The sequence below is a fragment of the Typopeltis vanoorti genome, chromosome 4 (genome assembly GCF_054136105.1).
Source record: "Typopeltis vanoorti isolate ZY-2024b chromosome 4, IOZ_Tvanoo_1.0, whole genome shotgun sequence".
Classification (NCBI taxonomy): domain Eukaryota; kingdom Metazoa; phylum Arthropoda; class Arachnida; order Uropygi; family Thelyphonidae; genus Typopeltis; species Typopeltis vanoorti.
The window spans coordinates 44380320-44393095 of NC_143552.1; the positions used below are offsets into that span (position 1 = coordinate 44380320).

The window sequence follows — 12776 nt, forward strand, 5'->3', positions numbered from 1 at the left end:
TCACACTACCCTCTCCATTTGCAAGCTCTTCTACCTTACATCCCTGCTCTTCCACATAACCACTTACTTCCTCAGATCTTCTATTCACTGCAGTGATTACTCTCCCTTTCAGTAACAGTCTTTCCAACTGACCCACAACAAAACCATCCCACACTTTCACAAAATGCACTCCTTTCTCCTCACTGCTTGCATATAATTTAAGATCTTCACTTGCCACCTAATTCATCATTGTCATACCTGAGCAACATATTGATTACTTTTCCTACCATGTTGTTATCTTTTACTTTCCTCAACAATCTCATGATATCCAACATCACATTCTCCTGATTCTTAACCAAATCATTCATTTCGACTACCACTATCAGTCAACTCTTTTGCTCACTTATTCCTCCTATCCAATGCTTCAATCAAACTGCTCATTCAACCTCCAGGAAAACAAACCTTATGCACCTTCTCATTCAACACATCTCTAATAATTGAATCCCCATACAGAACTACTCTCAAATCATTCCTTACCACTTTCACATAGCCATCTTTCATTCCATTGTTCTTCACCCTTACAGAAATATCTATAATTATCCTCATTTCACTCTGCATAAGTACACAAAACTGCAAGGGCTGGATGTTGATAGTGCATGGGAGGCGGTTAAGAAGTGTTTGCAGGAGGCAATGGCTGACTGTATACCTAGAGTCCAAATAATAAATCAAGTAGGGGTTAAATGGATGAATAACACCATTAAGCTTGAGCTTCAAAAAAAGAAACAACTGTGAAGGGAATTTAAGGAGAAAGGTGACTGGCAGGCACATGAACGGTATAAAGTGCAGGCCAGAAGGGTAATGAGTGTGGTAAGAAAAGCAAAAGTGGATTATGAAAGAACATTAGCCATGCAGGCTAAAGAGAATCCCAAACAGTTTTTTCGATATGTTGCAAGTAAAAGAAAAAATGTATATGGCAGAATGATTTTAAATAATGCCGATGGTAGGGAGGTAACCGAATCAGTTGATATAGTGGAATTGCTGAGCAAGCACTTTGCAAGAGTATATCATCCAGGTGGTGACATTGCAGGAATGAATGAAAAAAATAGCTTATATGGGAATTGTGGTGAATGAAGTGGAGGTGAATAGTCTATTACAAAACCTCAATGTCAATACATCTGTGGGATTGGACGGTATACCAGCTCATATCGTACGTGAAGCGGCTAAAGAATTGTCAGTACCCTTGACCATTTTGTTTAATTTGAGTCTCAGGTCTGGTTTAGTCTTGAAGGGGTAGAAAGAGGGGAAAATAGTTCCACTGCATAAAGGAGGATCCAAGACTACTGTTGCAAATTACTGACCGATCAGCATATCAGGAGTCGTTGTCAAGGTCTTGAAGAAAGTAGTCAAGGGAAAAATACAGGAATGGATTGATGAAAATGAGATCCTGTATGGGGGATAGCATAGTTTTGTGAAGGGTAGATCATGCCTCAGAAACTTGCTCAGGTTTTATAACACAGTGATGACTGAACTGGATAAGGGTAATGGGTTTACAGTTATACTGATGGACCTGGCTAAGGCCTTTGACAGGATACCACATGGAAGTCTAATCCGTAAACTGCAATATATGAGAATGGATATAAGGTTGGTGAGATGGATAGGAGGGTGGTTGATGAAGAGATATCAGAGAGTGGTTTATTCAGGAGTAGAGTCCAAAAGACGGCCTGTGACTAGTGGTGTGCTGCAGGGTTCTGTTCTTGGACCACTACTGTTCGATTTGTTCATTAACAATATAGGAAGAATCTGAGAGGAAGTGTTCATTTGTTTGCTGATGATACAAAGTTGGGTAGAGCAATAGTGAGTGCACAGGATGTCAAAATTTTGCAGGATGATTTGGATAGTTTGGAGGACTGGGCTAAGGAGAATGGATGTCAATTTAATGTGGCAAATGCATTTTGGGGTGAAAAGATTAGCAGCAGTATATCATATTGGTGGAACTATACTCCAGGAGATTGATGAGGCCAGGGATTTGGGAGTATTGGTGGATAGGGAGTTGAAGTTTAGGGGGGGGGGGGCACATCGCAAAAGTGGCTAAATCAGCTCATCAAATCACTTGGTTGCTTAAAAATACTTTAACAAGCAGAGACAAACAGGTTATTGTTCCTCTGTATCTAGCTTTGATAAGACCCCACTTAGACTACTGTGCCCAGATATGGGCCAGGGTTTCTTCTTGATGGGGAAGAGGTGGAGAGGATTCAGAGACGAGTGACCAAGATGATAGTAGGTCTATGGAATGAACCTTATGAGAACAGGTTCAAGATTTGTGGGTTGCAGAAATTGGTTGATAGGCAGAAAAGGGGTGATATGATTGAGACATTCAAGTTACTGAAGGGTTTCTATAAGATTAATTCAGAAGATATTTTTGAGAATAGGACTAGTGGTGGGAGGACTAGGGACATATATGGAAGCTGGGCAAGAGTGTGGTTACTGAGGGTGTTAGAACTAGGTTTTTTACTTGGAGAGCGGTGAATGAGTGGAGTAAGCTGCCAGAGTCTGTTGTGGGTGCAATGACTGTGAATGAGTTTAAAGCAAGGTATGATAGATACTGTGTGAATGTCGAATAGTTGTTCTTGACATGATGTTAGGGCCTCCCTCGATGAGTCTGTGAACTCCTTAGAGTTGCCCATAATAATAATAATAATAATAAACAACACACATTCTCCAACAACCACTATACTGCAGATGCAAGAAAAGCAAGTAGTTTTATTGTATCACTGAATAAGGTATGGAATCATTTGCAGTCTGTGTAATATATTTCTCAACAAATAGTTCAATTGGAGACAACTGGGATAAAAACAGCACTAACTAATGAATCACATGTCCCCTCCCACAGAAACTATGCTGTGCAGACTCAAGTGAAACCATATGTTGCACTGGCAAACACAGTATCTAACTAAAAACTATTGTCCAATTTTCGATGTCATTAAGACATCACAAAAGGGGAAGTGGCACGCAAACAACCAGCAATAAAATTCAACTGGGGGGTTGAAACTTTGGGCGAGTTAGCCCAGTAATGAGAAGTTCTGTCGGAATGATAAACGGGCAAAACACCGCCCTGTCGTGAACGTGTTAAAAGAAAGAAGTATATAGTGAATGTTGTTATGGCAGTTTTAGATATTATGGAATTCGGTTGATGAGAATTAGCATTTCAACTCAACAACTGTCGGCTTGCCTTTGTTGGTTGATAGCACGATCTTTTGTTAATACCGCACCAATCATATGCACATCTCTTCATAAGCTGCTCTATCTCTATTTCTACTGGCCTACCATTGCTGTGTTTTGCACTCTGCTTTCAGTTCTCATTAGTCATTTGTGAAGGATTGTTCATTAAGTATCTCAAATCTTGTAAATTACTGGTAATTTTTGCTTGAAATAATGGGAAAGGAGGTGATGCTATTTGGGTAGATGACTTTGATGATGCATACAAGGAAACTGCTCTCAAGGCAGAAGTAGCAATAGCGAATAGGAAATTCTTGGTAAGTCATACCTATTTTCAGTTTTTTCCTGAAAACTTTAGTTTCTGAAAATCCTGGTATATATCTTGCATCATGATTTTTTAGCTTTAATTTTGGGAAAAAGTGCGAGTTATATTTGAGTAAATCCGGTAAATCCAAGTGATTGATTACTACAGTCTCCACGATCACCATATCAATCATCAAAATACCATAATTTATGAAAATTAAGTGCCAGTGGTTACTCTTTTTTTTTAACCTTTTTTTTTTGTTTCCTATTATAAATTTAGTACCATGATTGGGCCGCACGATCCCTGCTCAAGAGACCAAAGATAGCACTTTTCAAAGCAAGGGTATTTTCATCACACCAGGTGATGAAAATCATCTCCCATCTAAAGACATTTACAAATATTCATGTCAACAAGATGCTATCTACTCAACCCAACCAACCAAGCCAGTCAACTTGAAACTGTGTAGCTCATTTCATCTCAATAATGCCTTTTGATTGGAAAGACCAGGATATTATTATTATTATTATTAAACAAGACCTCATGGAGTCAAAGACTCATCTAGGAGGTCCTTTTATCTCACACACATCTCATCATACCGGGTCTTAAACACATTCAAACTCCCTGCAGACACCACACTCTCAGGCAAGGCATTCCAATCATTCACAACTCTGCACGAAAAAAACCTGCCTCTCACTCCCCTACTCACACCCTCTTTATACAGTTTCCAGGGATGACCTCTGGTTCTCCCCTGATCTCCCACTATTCGCTGTAGAACTTCTCCACCATTGATCCTATAGCAACCCCTTACCAACTTGTAGGTCTCTATCATATCTCCCCTCTTCCTTCTCTCCACTAGTCTCTGCAAATTACATCTTTTCAATCTTTCCTCATACTCGACATTCCAGAGGTCAGAAACTACCTTAGTCAGTCGCCTTTGGACCCTTTCCAACATCTCTTCATCCTTCTGAAAACCAGGTGACCAAATCTGGGCACAATAGTCCATGTGTGGCCTAATCAAAGCCTTATACAATGGAACAAGAATCTCCCTACTTCTACATGTCAGTGTCCTCCTCATCATTCCCAGAAGTCTTTGTGTTGTCTTCACAATTTTGGCGATGTGACCCCTAAATTTTAGATCCTTATCCACTATCACTCCCAGATCTCTTATTTCCTCTACTTCCAACAATATATTTTCACCAAGCATAAATTCTGCATCCCATCTTTGTTTTCCAAATTTTAAAACCTTACATTTTGCAACATTGAACTCACATCCCCATTTGCTTGCCCAATCACTCAATTTATTCAAGTCTTCTTGCAAGGCCACAACATCTTCACTACTCTTTATGGTTCGTCCCAACTTTGCATCATCTGCAAACAACTGAATATCTCCATCCAAATCTTCGCCAATATCATTAATATACAAGTTAAATAGTAATGGCCCTAAAACAGATCCCTGAGGCACTCCACTAGTGACTTTCCTTTTCCTGGATATTGCACCCCCATACACAACTTGTTGATACCTATCAGATAGCCAGTCTCCAATCCAATGCACTAATCTAATATCCAACCCCATCTGCTCTAGTTTGACTGTCAACTTATCATGAGGCACTCTATCAAAAGCTTTTGCGAAATCCAAGTATATTACTGTGTATCCTTCTCCTCTGTCCAAGGAAGCAGTCACTTTATTGTAATAAGTAAGTAGATTACTAAAACACGACCTCCCTTTAGCAAATCCATGCTGTCCATCAAAGATTATACCATTGTTGTCAACCCAACTCTGGATCCTAGTTCTCACAAGCTTCTCCAACAACTTAACCACAACACCTGACACACAGATAGGCCTATAGTTTGATGCTTGAGTTCGATCACCTCCAACTCTGCACGAAAAAAACCTGAATATGAATATGAATCCCACCTGGAACATGAAGAACCCTTATAAGATCTCTTCGAAAGTAGATGAGTTGGTTTGTCTCATACAGAAGCTGCAGAGTTTTTTCCACCATCCAAGAAACAGACTAACCAGTCAAAGGATAGATGTTGCAATAAACACAAACTACACTGCTTGGAAAGAAGTCAACAGACACCACAGTGTGAGGAACAACCAGCCATAATGGCCACCTTAATAAGATGTAAGACCTCCTTTCACTGAAATGACTACAGCACTCCTATGGGGCATATGATAGGTCAATGGGAATTTTGGATCATTCTTCCTGTAGGCATGTAAAGGTCCTGGACTGGGGTGGGACAGATGCCCCTTGACCTCACCAAGCACTCCAATTCAAGCCAAAGGTGTTTGGTAGGGTTGGGATCAGGACTCTGTGGAGGCCAGTCAAGTGTAATGATGTTCATGTCCACAAACTACGCAGTTACAGCAGCAGCCTTATGTGGTGCATCGTCGGGCTGAAAGAGACAATGGTCAGTTCCATAGAAATTCTGCAAAGTAGGAAGCACTGCATTGTCCATAATGAGTGGAAAGGCTTGTGTGTTGGAAGTACATGTTGGTTTATTTAACAATATTGATTACAACACAGAATGATAAGAGAATAATTAATATTTATCGACTTATTTTCTGATATTTTGCTGGTATTATATCCAGCATCTTCAGAGCCAAAGAACAGTTTTTTACAGGACACAAAACAACAATTTGGTATAACAGTGGGACTAGTTTAAAAATTACAAAGTTATGTCCTCAACTTAACATATGAAAACAAAATGCAATTTTTGTTTTGAACAAAGGAAACAGTTAAACTCAAACTTTTTCATGTTAAAATACCCAGAATATATGGAGAACCAAAAATTCACAAATAAGGTACACCCCTACACTCCACTGTGGATAGTATAAATAGTCCCACATACAAACTTGCTAAACATTTAGCTAAATTATTAGTTCCCCCCCACCTCAGGAATAATTTTCCCTCCTTTGTTAAAAATTCTGTTCACCTAAAAAGTATATTAGAAAACTATATATTAAAAAGTTCATATGTAATGATTAGTTTGAATATTACTTCACTCTCTCTCCCAATGTACCGTCAATTGAAAAGTCACATCTTAGTGGATTTTAGGGTGTTGGCTATTTAAATGCACTAAAAATGTATCCAGTGCGCCTGGATCATGTGGCCAAATAGCACACACATCATCAACATAGGGTGGCCAAACCAATGGTTTGAGAGTGGCTGTATTCATATCTAGGTTTCACAAGTGTTCTATGTAGAAATTGGCCCTTCTCCCCCTTCAGCCTAACCCCTCCAGATATATTTGAATTATTTAAATTTATAGTATATGCAGGTTATCTGCATGGAAAGTGAAGATATGCAAACAACTAGATGGAACATCAATGGTCTCCCTCCCCCTTTCCAAGGATAGCCCCTAGTTCTCTCACCACCAGACCTGTTCTGAAAAATTTCTTCTGTATAAATCTCACTCCTTTTTCAATTTTCCAATTTCTGTAACCCTGTCTTCATAAGATTCACATTCCATAGACCTGCTTCTGTCTTAGTCACTTGCCTCTGGATCTTCTCTATCTCTTCCTCATACCCAAGAAATCCAGGTGACAAGATCTGTGCACTAGTCAAGATGGGGGGGGGGGGTCTTAATGAGGCTCTATAAAGAGGTATAATAACCTGCTTGTCTCTGCTCATCAGGGGTGTTCTTCAGTAACCAAATCCATGACTTCATCAATTTCCTGAAGTACAATTGCATCAGTGTGGTACACAGCTGGTAATCTTATCATCCCAAAATGCATATCCTTACACTTTGCCACATTAAACTGACATCCATTCTCCTTTGCCCATACTGCCAGTCTATCTAAACTATCCTGCAAAATGTTAACATGATCTTTATTAATTACTGCTCTACTGAATTTTGCATCATCAGCAAACAAATTGTGAAAGTCACACAGAGATTTGTTATCATAACAAGAAGAAGAGTACTGGTAAGTCAGGATATGGATAAGATGATATTACTAGACCACTATGTGAAGATCTGGTCACCTGGATATATATATATATATGTGTGTGTGTGTGTGTGTGTGTGTGTGTGTGTGTGTGTGTGTGTGTGTGTGAAAACACTGAGAAGGTTTAGAAGTTAATAAATTTAGTTTAATCCTTTATCCAAGTGTGAGCAAACAAAGTTTGCACCTGAAAGTATCTTCAGGACTGGGGTAAGGTAGTGCAACACCAGGACGACTCCTTGCAAAGGTGGAGCAAGCTACTAACACTCCTATCTCAGTATCTCCTTGCGGATATGTCTAATGTTATGCATTAAGGGAAGGGCCACTACCCAGACTAGTTTCGACCTTTATTGAGGTCTCTTCAGTGGGAGCCAGGCCCACCTCAATAAAGGTCGAAACTAGTCTGGGTAGTGGCCCTTCCCTTAATGCATAACATTAAGGTAGTGCAACACCAGGACGACTCCTTGCAAAGGTGGAGCAAGCTACTAACACTCCTATCTCAGTATCTCCCATAATGCAAAACACATCTCCTTGCGGATATGTCTAATGTTATGCATTAAGGGAAGGGCCACTACCCAGACTAGTTTTGACCTTTATTGAGGTCTCGAGGTAGAGATGGGAGTGATGGGAGATGGTAGAGATGGGAGTCTCTTCAGTGAGAGGTCGAAACTAGTCTGGGTAGTGGCCCTTCCCTTAATGCATAACATTAGACATATCCACAAGGAGATGTGTTTTGCATTATGGGAGACACTGAGATAGGAGTGTTAGTAGCTTGCTCCACCTTTGCAAGGAGTCGTCCTGGTGTTGCACTACCTTACCCCAGTCCTGAAGATACTTTCAGGCACAAACTTTGTTTGCTCACACTTGGATAAAGGATTAAACTAAATTTATTATATTCTAACCAAGTGAAAAATAAACTTTCAACAAGGTTTAGAGGTGAATGACTAAGACAGTCACAGATTGAAGGATATGGAGAGTGGTCGGTGAGTGGAATGCATTGCCTGAGTATGTTGTGAATGCTTAGAGCATAAATAAGTTTAAGCTTGGTATGACAATATGTTACAGTCAGGAGATATTTTCCATAAGCCTGTGGCTTTTGTAATATATGTATACTTATTTCACATTATAATGTAATATAGCCTATATTTCTTATATAATGTATGTAAGTGTTAATGGTATAAACCTCCCTCCCTCGAGTCCAGGAGAGTTGATATAATAATAATATTGGCTATGGGGATAGGCCAAAGGAATGTGACAAGTCAGGATAAGGATGAGATGGTATTACTAGACTATTATGTGAAGATCTGGTCATCTATATATATATATATGTGTGTGTGTGTGTGTGTGTGTGTGTGTGTGTGCGTGCGAAAACACTGGAGAAGATTTAGAGGTGAGTGACTAAGATAGTCTCAGACTGAAGACTATTTATTGGTTATGAAGACAGACAAAAGGAATGTGGTTTACAGAGCTTAGCAGTAGGAGACAGTGAGGTGATATCTGATACCATTAAGTTTTAGTCTATGAACTTATAATTGAGATGAACTGGTGAGTGAAGCAGATATAGGGGAAAGCAGGTGGTCAGCTTTGATGAACATATTCATCATTGGGGGTGCACAATGTTCAAAGTGTGATATAAGAAGTATAACATGTTGAGAGGCTTATACGCTGGTTAGACATAATAACTAATATTTAAGGAATTGACAGCGTATACTGGAAATATAGATTAAATAAACTTTAATATACACTTTCCGATATTTCGGCGAACGTTACGTTGCCATCTTCTTGGGAACTTACTAAAAAGACACGTGCACACAAGTACTAATACAACAAATGAGACTGAGGCTAGGACGCTAGCGTTTTCCTAAAGTCCTGATGGTGCCCCCTGGTGGGCTATATTGGTAGTTCTTGGCCTTTGGGCTGAAGTTCTTTTGATAAAAGTTTCCCAAATTTGGGGCAGTTTCATGCATCCAAATTTGTTGAGGTTTGGCATGTTCCTAAGGGCCGAGGCTGATTCCATGAATAGTCTTTCATACTTGAACTTGCTGCGGTGTATTACTGTGGCTTTCTTCCATCTTATTCTGTGGCGAGTATCCAGAGCGTGGTCTGCAAGCCCAGAGTGGCTGTACTGGTGAAATCGGATGTAATCCTTGTGTTCTGAGATTCTGATATTTGCTGTCCTGCCTGTTTGGCCAAAGTAGGACAGTTTACAGCTGCAAGGGACCTGGTATACACCAGGTAGGTCTAGGGGAAGTGGTTGGTCTTTGGTGGAGCGGATAAGGGATGCCAGTTTTCTATGTGGTCTGTAACAAGTGGTCAAGTCATGTTTTTTTAAGATTTTATTGATTTTTTCTGAGGTGCCTCTGATGTAGGGAATAGTGATGGATTTAGAGTAATCTTTTTTGTGAGGGGGAGGGGGTGGTGGGTTGTGGATAACTGGGTTAAGTATTTTTTGGATTTTTTGGAGGGGGTAGCCGTTGGCTGAGAAAGTGTCACGGATGTGATTTAGTTCAGTGGTTAGGGCTTGATTATTAGAACAGATTATTTTTGCCCTGTTGAATAATGTTTTAATAACTCCATATTGTTGTGAGGGGGGGGGGGTGGGATTGTTGGTGAATGTATCTGCCTGTATGGGTGGGTTTTCTATAAACTGAGAAAACCAAGGTTCCATCAGGTTGGCGGGTGACTAGTGTGTCTAGGAAGGGGAGGTTATTGTTTTCCTCTTTTTCCAGGGTGAATTTGATTCTAGGGTGTTGGTTGTTCAAGTGTGTTAGGAAGGAGAGGAGTGAATCCGGGCCATGTGGCCAAATAGCGAAAACATCATCAACATAGCGAAGCCATATGGTAGGTTTTTGTGGGGCTGAGTTTAAGGCTTTCTCTTCAAACATCTCCATGAAGAAGTTGGCCAAGGGTGGGGAAAGTGGTGAACCCATGGCTGTCCCCTCTATCTGTTTGTAGAATTTTTCCTGCCAAACGAAATAGCCTGAGTTCATTGTAAACTGAAATAGGGCTGAGATATCGGGAGGAAATTTAGCTTGGATTAGCTCTAAGGTTTCTTTGAGAGGGACATTCGTGAATAGGGAGGAGACATCAAAACTGACCATTATGTCATTGTGTTGGAGTGTAAGGTTTCCTATACTGGCTTTGAAGTGGGCTGAGTTTTTTATGTGTGATGGTGTATTGCCAGTATAGTGTGAGAGCGCTTTGGCTAAATGCTTGGCTAGTTTGTAAGTGGGGGAATCAATGCCATCCACTATGGGACGTAATGGCACATTTTCTTTGTGTATTTTTGGGAGCCCATATATGCGGGGGGGTCTAGAGTTATAGGGTTTTAGTCTGTTAGTAATCTCCACAGGCCAAGAAGTGACCTTCTTAAGGAGCCTATGGAGTTTTCTAATTTGTGAGTTGGTGGGATTGTAATTAATGGGGAGGTAAGTGGAACGATCTAATAATAAAGCTTTGAGCTTACCTGTGTAATCTTTAAGATTAAGTATTCACGAATGTCCCTCTCAAAGAAACCTTAGAGCTAATCCAAGCTAAATTTCCTCCCGATATCTCAGCCCTATTTCAGTTTACAATGAACTCAGGCTATTTCGTTTGGCAGGAAAAATTCTACAAACAGATAGAGGGGACAGCCATGGGTTCACCACTTTCCCCACCCTTGGCCAACTTCTTCATGGAGATGTTTGAAGAGAAAGCCTTAAACTCAGCCCCACAAAAACCTACCATATGGCTTCGCTATGTTGATGATGTTTTCGCTATTTGGCCACATGGCCCGGATTCACTCCTCTCCTTCCTAACACACTTGAACAACCAACACCCTAGAATCAAATTCACCCTGGAAAAAGAGGAAAACAATAACCTCCCCTTCCTAGACACACTAGTCACCCGCCAACCTGATGGAACCTTGGTTTTCTCAGTTTATAGAAAACCCACCCATACAGGCAGATACATTCACCAACAATCCCACCACCCCCCCTCACAACAATATGGAGTTATTAAAACATTATTCAACAGGGCAAAAATAATCTGTTCTAATAATCAAGCCCTAACCACTGAACTAAATCACATCCGTGACACTTTCTCAGCCAACGGCTACCCCCTCCAAAAAATCCAAAAAATACTTAACCCAGTTATCCACAACCCACCACCCCCTCCCCCTCACAAAAAAGATTACTCTAAATCCATCACTATTCCCTACATCAGAGGCACCTCAGAAAAAATCAATAAAATCTTAAAAAAACATGACTTGACCACTTGTTACAGACCACATAGAAAACTGGCATCCCTTATCCGCTCCACCAAAGACCAACCACTTCCCCTAGACCTACCTGGTGTATACCAGGTCCCTTGCAGCTGTAAACTGTCCTACTTTGGCCAAACAGGCAGGACAGCAAATATCAGAATCTCAGAACACAAGGATTACATCCGATTTCACCAGTACAGCCACTCTGGGCTTGCAGACCACGCTCTGGATACTCGCCACAGAATAAGATGGAAGAAAGCCACAGTAATACACCGCAGCAAGTTCAAGTATGAAAGACTATTCATGGAATCAGCCTCGGCCCTTAGGAACATGCCAAACCTCAACAAATTTGGATGCATGAAACTGCCCCAAATTTGGGAAACTTTTATCAAAAGAACTTCAGCCCAAAGGCCAAGAACTACCAATATAGCCCACCAGGGGGCACCATCAGGACTTTAGGAAAACGCTAGCGTCCTAGCCTCAGTCTCATTTGTTGTATTAGTACTTGTGTGCACGTGTCTTTTTAGTAAGTTCCCAAGAAGATGGCAACGTAACGTTCGCCGAAATATCGGAAAGTGTATATTAAAGTTTATTTAATCTATATTTCCAGTATACGCTGTCAATTCCTTAAATATTAGTTATTAAGAAGTATAACAGTCTGTAGAGTGGATGAATAAATCTATCAATCAGGTTTTTTGTAATTCCATGGAGGCCTAGAATAATAATAATAATATAAGTTATTCTGTGGAATCAGGTATTCCACAGAACAGAATAAAAATTAAAATATTCATCACATTACACAGGTAAAGGAGGAAGAAATGGAAAGCACAGCAGCACAACTCCCCATTTCTTTAACCTCAAGTGCATAGAAATTATATTAGTACATTATATATAATATACATATTATAACACACACACACACACACACACACACATATATATATATATATATATATATATATATATAATAAAAATTATCTTCATCCTCACAAATATTTGTAACAATTTATCTCATCACTTTTCCTCCCCTACCCTCCTTCCACTAAAAATAAATAAATAAATTCTTAGTGTCTCTGTGTTGTAAT

At 40.0% G+C, this 12776-nt stretch overlaps 1 protein-coding gene across 1 annotated transcript in view; it reads right to left on the reverse strand.

Annotated features, from left to right (window-relative positions):
* LOC150107269 (cGMP-specific 3',5'-cyclic phosphodiesterase-like) overlaps positions 1-12776 on the reverse strand; it is a 453449-nt gene that overhangs the window by 25568 nt on the left and 415105 nt on the right. The window lies entirely within an intron of this gene.